Source organism: Dreissena polymorpha, chromosome 6 (assembly GCF_020536995.1).
Source record: "Dreissena polymorpha isolate Duluth1 chromosome 6, UMN_Dpol_1.0, whole genome shotgun sequence".
NCBI classification, from domain to species: domain Eukaryota; kingdom Metazoa; phylum Mollusca; class Bivalvia; order Myida; family Dreissenidae; genus Dreissena; species Dreissena polymorpha.
In genome coordinates, this window is record NC_068360.1 from 81,248,923 (window position 1) to 81,261,681 (window position 12,759).

The following is a 12,759-nucleotide window of genomic DNA, read 5'->3' on the forward strand; positions in this document are numbered from 1 at the left end:
TGTTTGTAATTTGTAAACCATTTATATTCTTCCACATGAAATTTCCTGGTTAAAACAGATATTCACGGACACATTAATTAATGCATGGATTTTTATGTCCCCCACTATAGTAGTGGGGGACATATTGTTTTTGCCCTGTCTGTTGGTCTGTTGGTCTGTCTGTTTGTCTGTCTGTTGGTCTGTCTGTTTGCGCCAACTTTAACATTTTGCAATAACTTTTGCTATATTGAAGATAGCAACTTCATGTTTGGCATGCATGTGTATCTCATGAAGCTGCACATTTTGAGTGGTGAAAGGTCAAGGTCATCCTTCAAGGTCAGAGGTCAAATATATATGGCCAAAATCGCTCATTTAATGAATACTTTTGCAATATTGCAGATAGCAACTTGATATTTGGCATTCATGTGTATCTCATGGAGCTGCACATTTTGAGTAGTAAAAGGTTAAGGTCAAGGTCATCCTTTAAGGTCAGAGGTCAAATATATGTGGCCCAAATCGCTTATTTTATAAATACTTTTGCAATATTGAAGATAGCAACTTGATATTTGGCATGCATGTGCATCTCATGGAACTGCACATTTTGAGTGATGAAAGGTCAAGGTCAAGGTCATCCTTCAAGGAAAGAAGTCATATATATTTGGCCCAAATCGCTTATTTAATGAATACTTTTGCAATATTGAATATAGCAACTTGATATTTGGCATGCATGTGTATCTCATGGAGCTGCACATTTTGAGTGGTGAAAGGTCAAGGTCAAGGTCATCCTTCACAAGGTCAAGGTCATCCTTCAAAGTCAAACGTCATATAGGGGGACATTGTGTTTCACAAACGCATCTTGTTCAGTTTAAAAAAAAATAACTGAGGAATTTGTGTAAGTTACACATGTATTTTCCATGTGTTTGTGTTAACTTTGTGGAACGGTCAACCCTTAAAATAAGCAAAACATAATGTCCCACTAAAACTAATGATTTGACAGAATACCAGGCTGTGTACAGTCAATTTTGTATTAAGAGACCACTTAAGGGAGTAATCAAAAGTGGTCTTTAAATAAAAAAGGCCATTTTGGAAGAATGCTTACCCTCAATTTTAATCTATATGAAGGATAATCTCTTTCAATGATTTTAACTTTTATAATAAAATGAATATAAACACAATACATAAACAATATTTTACTTATAATGTGTTTTATTTTTATATCCCCCACTATAGTAGTGGGGGACAAATTGTTTTTGCCCTGTCTGTTGGTCTGTCTGTTGGTCTGTTTGCGCCAACTTAAACATTTTGCAATAATTTTTCTATATTGAAGATAGCAACTTCATATTTGGCATGCATGTGTATCTCATGAAGCTGCACATTTTCAGTGGTGAAAGGTCAAGGTCATCCTTCAAGGTCAGAGGTCAAATATATGTGGCCAAAATCGCTCATTTTATGAATACTTTTGCAATATTGAAGATAGCAACTTGCTATTTGGCATGCATGTTTATCTCATGGAGCTGCACATTTTGAGTGGTGAAAGGTCAAGGTCATCCTTCAAGGTCAGAGGTCAAATATATGTGGCCCAAATCGCATACTTTTGCAATATTGAAGATAGCAACTTGATATTTGGCATGCATGTGCATCTCATGGAGCTGCACATTTGGAGTGGTGAAAGGTCAAGGTCATCCTTCAAGGTCAGAGGTCAAATAAATGTGGCCCAAATCGCTTATTTTATGAATACTTTTGAAATATTGAAGATAGCAACTTGATATTTGGCATGCATGTGTATCTCATAGAGCTGCACATTTTGAGTGGTGAAAGGTCAAGGTAATCCTTCAAGGTCAGAGGTCAAATATATGTGGCACAAATCGCATACCTTTGCAATATTGAAGATAGCAACTTGATATTTGGCATGCATATGCATCTCATATGGAGCTGCACATTTCGAGTGGTGAAAGGTCAAGGTCATCCTTAAAGGTCAGAGGTCAAATATATGTGGCCCAAATCGCTTATTTTATGAATACTTTTGCAATATTGAAGATAGCAACTTGATATTTGGCATGCATGTGTATCTCATGGAGCTGCACATTTTGAGTGGTGAAAGGTCAAGGTCAAGGTCAACCTTCAAAAGGTTAAGGTCATCCCTCAAGGTCAAACATCATATAGGGGGACATTGTGTTTCACAAACACATCTTGTTTCACTTATTATAAAGTATCATTTATTATAAATGAATTGTGTGTACATATTCATTTGCAAAAACAACATAGACAAGGAAATATTTTTCGCTTTTTTTCTTCACCTGACAAATTATTTTCCACGTCTTCAAGCACCTTGGCTTTACGCTTAAGAATGTTCTGAATTTGAGTTTTACCGACACCAAATTCATCTGCGATTTTACGTCCAAAACCCGAATTTTCTCGTTCAATGTTAACACTTTTCGTTTTGACATTTTAATTTCTGCATGTATGCTTAAGGAAATCTGACTCAATTATGACACATAATGAGCTGAAAAAATAAAACACGTCAATTGAAAAAAAACAGACCTGATTGGAAAATTTATTAAGTAAATAACAATGTGATTGGCTAAAAAGTATCTACTAATTAGCATAATTACAAATTGGTAATGTACGGATTTCGACAGATGGTGCTGATTAATAGTTTTTGTTCCGCACTTCTCAGGAAATGTTTGTCGCGTACAGTGCATTGTTTCTGCACCTGTTATCTATACTCAAGAAAAATCTGCGTTGTCTCTTAACGTTTCACATAGTAAACTATTTATTCTGTAGACTGTGCGTAATACGTTCCTCTATTATTCAACTCAATAAATTGATACTCAGTCTACAACAATACCGGTCAGAACCGGTCAACGAGACAAAGCATAATCATAATGGTTGGTGTGAAAACAAAGCAGAGGTGTAACAGTTCATCTTATCGGCTTAGATGAACAATTAACACAGATTTGTCCCTGAAAGATCAATAGATTAACCACTTTTACCTTCTAGTGGTCGCTTAATTCAAGATTCGGACATCAAAATACACAAAAATCGGCGGTCGCTGGTCGCGTAAAACAAAAGTCGCTTAATACAATATCATTATATAGCGAAAAAGCTCAGTGGTATTTCAAAATGGTCGCATAAGACAAAGGTCGCTTAATACAAGTGGTCGCATCCACAAGATTGAATGTATTAAGAATGCTAAAGATGAATTGGACAAAAATGATATGATTTCACATAACATAAAATGACTTATTTTACTTGAGGATCAATAACTCAAACCCTTCTTCAGCTGGATGCTTTCCAAACCTCAGTAACACAGAATTTCAAAATTGGATTCAAAGTAAGCATCACTCTGGGAAAATGGGGCTTAATGCTTTTTAAGTTCCATCCACATATTAGCTTGTGCAGTGTGCACACAGGCAAATCAGGGATGATACTTTCTGCTTTTGAGGAATTTTTTTGTTGAAAAGAAATTTCTTCCTAACAAAAATCAATTCTAGGAGGAAATTGTCGTCTCAGGTTAGTATAACAAACACTTTTCGCAGAAAATACGGAATATGAATTTCAAAATCGCCATTATTTGTGGGACATTAATAAATGTCGATTTCATGAATATACTGATGCACCAATTTAACTCAGGGGTTGAAAAAAATTTCCAGAGCCACTCGCCCTGCAGGGCGAGTAGGCCTGACAATCAACTCGCCCTTTACTTTAATCTACTCGCCCTGCTTTAAAAAAAAATAGATATCTATATTTATAGTTATGATCAACCAGAACCTTTTAAACCTACATGTACTTAACATAGTGACACTAAACTGCAAACAAATTAACTACATTATCTGATGGATTATATTTGCTTTCCTTACAATTTATGCCCCTCTTTCCTTTTCTCAATTCTTTCGCTTCTCGTTTTGACGATCTTTCTAATTCTTTCTGTTTCCTGTCGCCACCACCTTTCAGATATTTTAAAATGGAACCCTTTTCCATTTTAATATTTCAAACTTTTACTGAAAGACACGCTTGATTGACAAAGGTTACAACATGGTAAATTTTGCCTCAGGCTTCTGATCACGAAATTCGGAATTATTCTGTTTATTAATAATTATTTGATTCTGTTTATTTTTAATTAAATATAAGAAGTGTTTTAATTAACCAGTGATGTATTATTATGCCCCCCCCCCCTTCGAAGAAGAGGGGGTATATTGCTTTGCACATGTCGGTCGGTCTGTCGGTCGGTCCGTCCACCAGGTGGTTTCCGGATGATAACTCAAGAACGCTTGGGCCTAGGATCATGAAACTTCATAGGTACATTGATCATGACTCTCAGATGAACCCTATTGATTTTGAGGTCACTAGGTCAAAGGTCAAGGTCACGGTGACCCGAAATAGTAAAATGGTTTCCAGATGATAATTCAAGAACGCTTAGGCCTAGGATCATGAAACTTGATAGGTAGATTGATCATGACTCGCAAATGACCCCTATTAATTTTCAGGTCACTAGGTCAAAGGTCAAGGTCACAGTGACCCGAAATAATAAAATGGTTTCCGAATGATAACTCAAGAACGCTTAGGCCTAGGAGCATGAAACTTGATAGGTAGATTGATCATGACTCGCAGATGCCCCCTATCGATTTTGAGGTCACTAGGTCAAAGGTCAAGGTCACAATGACCCGAAATAGTAAAATGGTTGCCGGATGATAACTCAAGAACGCTTAGGCCTAGGATCATGATACTTCGTAGGTAGATTGATAATGGCTTGCAGATGACCCCTATTGATTGTCAGGTCACTAGGTCAAAGGTCAAGGTCACGGTGACCCGAAATAGTAAAATGGTTTCCGGATGATAACTCAAGAACGCTTATGCCTAGGATCATGAAACTTGATAGGTAGATTGATCATGGCTCGCAGTTGACCCCTATTGATTTTCAGGTCACTATATCAAAGGCCAAGGTCACGGTGACCTGAAATAGTAAAATGGTTTCCGGATGATAACTCAAGAACGCTAATGGCTACGATCATGAAACGTCATAGGTACATTGATCATGACTCGCAGATAACAGACCCCTATCGATTTTGAGGTCACTAGGTCAAAGGTCAAGTTCACGGTGACCCGTAATAGTAAAACGGTTTCCGGATGATAACTAAAGAACGCCTATTCCTAGGATCATGAAACTTGATAGGTAGATTTATCATGACTCGCAGATGACCCCTATTGATTTTCAGGTCACTAGGTCAAAGGTCAAAGTCATGGTGACCCAAAATAGTAAAATAGTTTCCGGATGATAACTCAAGAACGCTTATAACTAGGATCATGAAACTTCATAGGTACATTGAACATGACTGGCAGATGACCCCTATTGATTTTTAGGTCACTAGGTCAAAGGTCAAGGTCACAGTGACAAAAACATACTCACACAATGGCTGTCACTACAACGGAGAGCCCATATGGGTGGCATGCATGTTTTACAAACAGCCCTTGTTGTTTTATTGATTTTTACTAGGGATGGCAAACCTAAGCAAATCCGTAACCGGTTAACCTATTTCGATATTCGAGCGGTTAACCGGTTAACCGACTGTCATATTGACACATAAATAAAAAACAAACTTCCGAAAAACGTATACGTTTATAAACAATCACATGTATATGCAAATATACTCTGTCTTGTTGATTGTCTTGTAACCTAATTGCTGAAACCATTTTATCAATTAAATACTGTTTCTTTAAAAATTGTGTTGGTCCTTTAAATTAGGAATATACATTTGGAATCCAATACTTAGTCATTTCTGAAAGTCATTTCCGACATTGTTTACATGCTTGTCGGTGAACTGTGATATTTCTCTGTTGTAATATTACCTCCATGTCATTTACACAAAATTATTGTTCTACACCTTGACCAATTAAAGCTAGTGCAGAATTTTAATTATGTTGTGTTTTATTAACACTCATTATCCTTTAAGAATTACGTGCATTAACAGTTTGCTGATTACTAACAATTGTCAATTAGCGTAAATATATTTTGGAATGGGCATAGTATTTTCCTAACCTCTGTTGTTTAGGCCTGTTCATACTCAATGTCTTTATTAGGGTGTTTAAGTTTTCAATAGTTGTTAAATCAACAGTGATCGGGTGTAATCACAGTGTGCAGCTTTATTGATTTTATAAAGCAATGGTAGTCAAAACAATGGCACAATAAAACCTGTTCATTCATCCGCTGCACCCCGATAGTTTACAACTCTAATCGCTTTTGCTCCGCACGGGGCATCACGGGATGGTAATTGCCGATAATTTTCGATAAGATTAGCCAATACAGTGAAATGAAGCAAAGCAAAACTAACGATTTGAGCATTTATTGCGTTCAACCAAAAATTGTGTTTTCTGAAGAGTAACCAAATATTAATATTGTAACCGGTTAACCTCCTTAAGAAACGGATAACCGGTTAACCGAATAACCGTTGCCATTCCTAATTTTTACATTAAAATTCACGGAATGACCAATACATTTAACAGTTTTATTCACTTTTAATCGATTAGCTAAGAGCACCGACAACGACGAAAAGAGCTCAGCCGATTTTGAGAATTATTTTTACTGTGCCCGTGACGTCATTTTTCATTGTCAAAACGACAGTGCAGTTTCTTTGTGTACTAAACGTATTTTTTGTTTGTTCGAAAAATTGTTCGCAATTTGTAACGATGTGGAAGGAGTTCTGGAACTGAATTTATATTTCTCAACTTGAAGAACAGCACTCTCCCGGTCGGTCGAGTATTTAACAAATTTTACTCGCCCGACCGTCAACTTCACTAGCATATGCGAGCGGTTGAGTGGATTCTTCAACCCCTGTAACTCATACTCATAACAAAATATCTAATGCAAATTCTTTTTTTTTTAATCAAAAACCCACAAATTTACATGTCCACATCCAAAACATTTTTTGAAAGGTCAGAAAAGTTATGTCAACGTATATAAATGATTTTATTGATAAAAAATGCTTAAATTTGCCATTTTATCGATTTAAAAGATCCCAATTAGACTCAAAATGGCTAAGAAAACTGAGACTGTGCATGAAGGCTGAACTGTCTGAGACTTAAATGTTTAAAAAATCATTGATATATATTTTAATTTTAAGAAAAAGGACAAAGACATTCAGCTGTGAATATTACATTCATACAAACATGTGTATTAATATAATAAATATCATTACATATAAACAAGTGAATTTTTAATTTTCCCCTTTTCCTAAAAACGAGGCATTTATTCCCCTTTGGACGGGCCCCGCAACCATTCCCCTAAATGAGAAAAAAAAACACTGAAAGTGTTTTCATTGGCTTAGTTTTCATTTATTGACCAATTGCATTTTGTTACTTTTCTGAAATAACGTTGCAACGCCAAATGACGTCACAAAATGTAAACAACATTCAGGATTTATCATTATGTTTGCGTAAATATTTATTTAATTTGCTCATTTAAAAGAATGTGATAAAAAAGATCTGATACTCGTTGTCATATCATACCATATTTTATAAAACTCTTCCAGGTAATTCGTTAGTAAGCTTGCCAAAGGCTCGCTTACTAACAAAATTCCTGAACTCATTTAATAAAATGTGGTATGATATGACAACTTGTGCCAGATCCTACATTTATATAACTAGTAGTACAAATTATGTTAAATTGCATTATTGTGTAAAAATGTATACGTGACCTTGTCTGAGCATAGGTTTTTTATGACGAAGAGTTAATATTTAATGTTTATAATTGATTTCAGGTCCAATATCTGAAACACCGCCATTTTCCAGTTGAGAGGCCTATGATGGAGATACCAAAAAACACCAAGATACCAAGCCCCAGTCTTGCTACCAAGCCCCGTGTCCACCCCACCTAGAAGTCAGACCCCTCCGTCTTCAACCATGCCACGTAACCACAGGGGCGTTAACTAGGCCTTGAACCAAGACAGGGACTTTAAGGCAGTTTTGGGTGTCCTGATCCAATACTGCTCATTCACAACTGCTCAGAATTGACGGTACCCTCTGCTGGCATATCTGAGGACGTCCTTGTCTTCAAATCAGTCCCCTGTGTCCACTCTGGTCCCATGGGAATGTATTCGAATCTCCAGTAGAGCTACCAAAACCAACAAAGCAACTACCCACATCCAAACTTGCTAGTTTACCCTATACATTTAACACAGCAGGAAAATAAAATACTTATAACGATTATGGTGGATATCAAACCTGGCTCATACAAAATATACATCCTCAGGCACAGCAACAGTTTTAAACGCCGCAAACTTATGCTAGTGTAGCAGAAGAGAAGAAATGCTGACTAGAATTTTGTTGTAGCTTGACAGTGAGAAAAGTGGATATGATTTAGCTATAAGAAATTTAAGGTGGTGCTTTTGTATTTCAATGAAGGGTTAGGTGTTCATGAACGTGTATCAAGCCAAACCTCTATTTGTATAATGCCTACGAGCCTGTCGGTGGGAAAGCGTGGCTAAATGCATGTGTGTTAAGTGGCAGTCTGCAAAGGCTAATCAGGGACGATATTTTTTGCCCAGACTAGATTTCTCATTTGGAAAAGACTACCTTTAGACAAAAATTCCATAAAAGAGTGTAGTCACTGATTAAGACTGCATTGGCTACCCGGAGTGTAGTCACTGATTAAGACTGCATTGGCTACCCGGCACAAAGAGTGTAGTCACTGATTAAGACTGCATTGGCTACCCGGCACAAAGAGTGTAGTCACTGATTAAGACTGCATTGGCTACCCAGCATTAAAGAGTGTAGTCACTGATTAAGACTGCATTGGCTACCCAGAGTGTAGTCACTGATTAAGACTGCACTGGCTACCCTGAGAGTGTAGTCACTGATTAAGACTGCATTTGCTACCCGGCACAAAGAGTGTAGTCACTGATTAAGACTGCATTGGCTACCCTGAGAGTGTAGTCACTGATTAAGACTGCATTGGCTACCCGGCACTCTACTGTAGTCACTGATTAAGACTGCATTGGCTACCTGGCACTTTACTTTACTCACATGCATTAAGCATGTTTTTATGCTCCCCCCAAAAAATTGGGGGGGGGGGGGAGCATATAGTCGCCGCTTCGTCCGTCCGTGCACAATTTTTGTCCGGGCTATTTCTCAGCAACTAATGACCGGAATTCAATGGAACTTTATGGGAAGCTTCACTACCAAGAGGAGATGTGCATATTATCAGCGGGTTCTAGTCGGATGATTTTTCAGAGAGTTATGGCCCTTTGAAATTTTCCATTAACTGTACATATAGTGCAATTCTTGTCCGGGCTATTTCGCAGCAATTAATGACCGGAATACAATTAAACTTTATGGGAACCTTCACTACCAATAGGAGATGTGCATATTATCAGCCGGTTCTGGTGGGATGAATTTTCTTAGAGTTATGGCCCTTTGAAATTTTCCATTAAATGTACATATTGTGCAATTCTTGTCCGGGCTATTTCTCAGCAACTTATGACCGAAAGTCAATGAAACTTTATTAGAAGCTTCACTACCAAGAGGAGATGTGCATATTATCAGCCGGTTCTTGTCGGATGATTTTTCACAGAGTTATGGCCCTTTGAAATTGTCCATTGTACATATAGAGCAATTCTTGTCTTGAACAGTAAAGATTGACATTGGATTCATTCATGCAAAGTGGCTGCTTTATCAAGCTAGCACAAAATCTTAATATTATTCATTGAGACCAAGATATTTCTACAGCCCACCAGTACAAAGATGAATTGAATATAAATTAACTGGTTCAGGGCATTTGGATTGTACTACATTTTGTTAAGTTTTTAGGTGATAACACCTGATTTAGTATCCACTATTAGATAATTGTTTCAGACATTGTATTCTTGTTTTGATGAAATATAAAATGTTATTATATTAAAATAGCCGAGATGCAAATACAACAAGTCAGATTATGTCGCAAACATGCATTATTCAGATCAAGTGTTGAAAATCATGAAGTTGTCATATTTTTTTTTTACCAACTCAGTACTTTCCCCAGGCCATTTAACAGTAAATTGTGTGTGAGGGGGGGGGGGCTTGAATGTGGAAATCAGAGTCCCTGTGACGTTTGAAATTTTCTGATTAATGTATTTTTTTTCAGTTAATGAAACTTGCCTTTTTGGGGATTATGCAAAGTTTGCAAATCCTTGTTGTCTCATGTATACATTTGTTGCTAGATTACGTAGTTTCGGATCGATAAAAATAATTGAAGATATAGTGTAACCATTTGTTTAATACTTAGATGATAAAAAAAGTTCACGTTGATGAACATTTTGTTTGAATTTTGTTTTTGTTTACTTTTTTCATGATAATGGCATATTTATTTAGTATACCACTGTGACAAAATGTCCACTTGTTATGTTCAGCGTTGTTTATAAATATACTTGCTAATGTGCAATGCATAGTTTACAGTAAAGTTGGCAGACAATAGTGTTGAGATGTCTCAGATTGCAGACTTTAAATGTAACAATATTAAATAGTGATTATAGGCAGTTAATTTGTTCTCCAGATGTCAGAGGAATATTCTGTTAAGTTTGGAAGATAGCCTTAGGATACAGACATAAGAACGTGTATTCATATCATGCATAGTAACTGTTTCATTTGTTGATGTTATGTGTATTTGTTATTGAACTTGTGTTCAATGTTTTATTTCACTCATGTGAATAATCATACTTCATAGTAATGACAAATACTTATGTGCGCTATACTATTTAATGATGTTACTGCGTTGGTGGCTCAAGCGAGACTGGCTTATCAGCTCAATGTACAGTATAATAGTCAGGTTATTCAAGCATGCAACTATCTATAGTCTGCAGGGCTCAACATTAACAGAAAAACCAACTTGCCCTACCGTGCAAGTACTTAGAAAATCTACTTGCCCTGAACGTAAAGCTGCTTGCCCAAACATGAAATATCACATTTACTGTAAACCTCATATTTTTTTATAAAGATCAAAGTGATACACCACAAAACCTTTTTTGTTTTTGAAAATTTAACAAAATGATTACTGCAATTAAAGTCTAATGAAAGTCTAAATTACATGCTCTTTGTTGTTTTTTTTCACTTGCCCGGGTGGACAACTAGATTATAAAATAACTTGCCCGGACCCAACATTTGCTTGCCAGGGGCAATAGGACAACTGTTAATGTTAAGCCCTGGTCTGTATTTAGTTACACTATGCAACAGTAATATTGAACATTCAAATTCACAAAATACATTTCATAAGGGACTAACGTCTTAAATTTATAGTTTGTTTACGTTGAAAAACCCCATCTAAAGTCTGAAATTGGGAGGATATTGAATACAGTTTTGTAAATAATGGCAATATGAACAATTGAAATAGTTGTAAGCTAGTTGTATCAAAGTTATTAAATTGTATCATACATGTAGATAAACCTTGTATACATACATTTTCTGGCCAATATGTATCTGTGCTTTACATTATTTATTGTTATTGGTTTGATATTTGATAGTGTTACATATCGTGTTATGAATACAATGTAAATATGATTTTATTTTAAACCGATTAAATTGTATTGTTTGCATTTTATTAAATGTATGACATTTCAGCCTCTCTATATTTAAAACAATGTTGAATTCTTTTCCCTCTTTTGAATTAATACACATAGTTGTAAAGTTATCAAGAACAACAGATAAAAACTGTTGAGATTTAGAGATGATTTGTTTGTCCACAAAGCTGCATTCTGTGATTTTGAAAAAGTACTGAAGATACTTTACAAAAATACTGAAGATACTTTGATGAAACTTATTATACTGAGTGCAAAGTGAGGAGTTAAGAATGATCCAAATGTGTGTACACCTGCCTAGCCATAAACAAATGAGCCTCGCTTGGGGGAAAATGAAGCTATATGCATAAACTGTCTTCCAAGAATAGCATGTGTCGGGACGACACTTTCCGCCTAAACTGAATTTTAGTATAGAAGAGAATTCCATAACGACGGAAAGTGTCGTCTCTGCACAGGTTTATCTGGGACGACATTATACCCAATGCATAAGGCCCCGTTTTCCCAGCGTGTGCTTCTTTCATTATTGCTATAGGATCTATTTTCATATAGTTACAATTGACAGAATTTCAAACACATTTTTAATATAATTTATTTATTAAAAATATATGTTTAAATGATCTAATAATCAATTAAAACACATTATGTTCATGTGTGCAAATTCTTATTGTTTACAGTAATTGGTTCTAAAGTAGCAAATGCAATAGCATAAAAACAAAAGCATAAAATGTGCCAGATTAGTGTGTGCAGTCTGAACAGGCTAATCTGGCTTAACTGGATTTTTGTTTAGAACATACTTCTTTAATAAAATATTTCATAAAAGTGGAACATGGTGTCCCTGCGCAGGCTATTCTGGGACAACATTTTATGCAAATGCATTAAGCCCCATTTTCAGACAATGCAGATTGTGTTTTATTGCTATAGAACCCTGTTCATATAGTTACAATGGACAAACCTTCAAATACAATTTATAATTGTCTTTCACAGTAACTGGTATACAAGTAGAAAATACGATGTCTAAAACAATATTAGAAATGTATATAGTTCCAGTATAAAAAATGCAAAATTATCAACAATTCATATATTTATTTAACATAACGTATAAAGTGTTGAAATGTCAGCAGAAATTTACAATATGGTACAAATTAAACGGGTACAAATTAAACAATAAATAATAAATGCAATTCAAGTCGAATAACATAATTGTCTTACTACTAGCATCTCAATTAAAATTGAATCCACA

The 12,759-nt window shown here is 35.8% G+C and overlaps 1 protein-coding gene across 1 annotated transcript in view; it reads left to right on the forward strand.

The window, feature by feature from the left end:
* LOC127833978 (uncharacterized) overlaps positions 1-11,591 on the forward strand; it is a 36,145-nt gene extending 24,554 nt beyond the window's left edge. Inside the window, exon 7 of the mRNA XM_052359504.1 lies at positions 7,734-11,591. The gene's annotated coding sequence lies outside the window, so the exon portion shown is untranslated. The remainder of the gene's footprint in view (positions 1-7,733) is intronic.
* Positions 11,592-12,759: the final 1,168 nt, after the last annotated feature.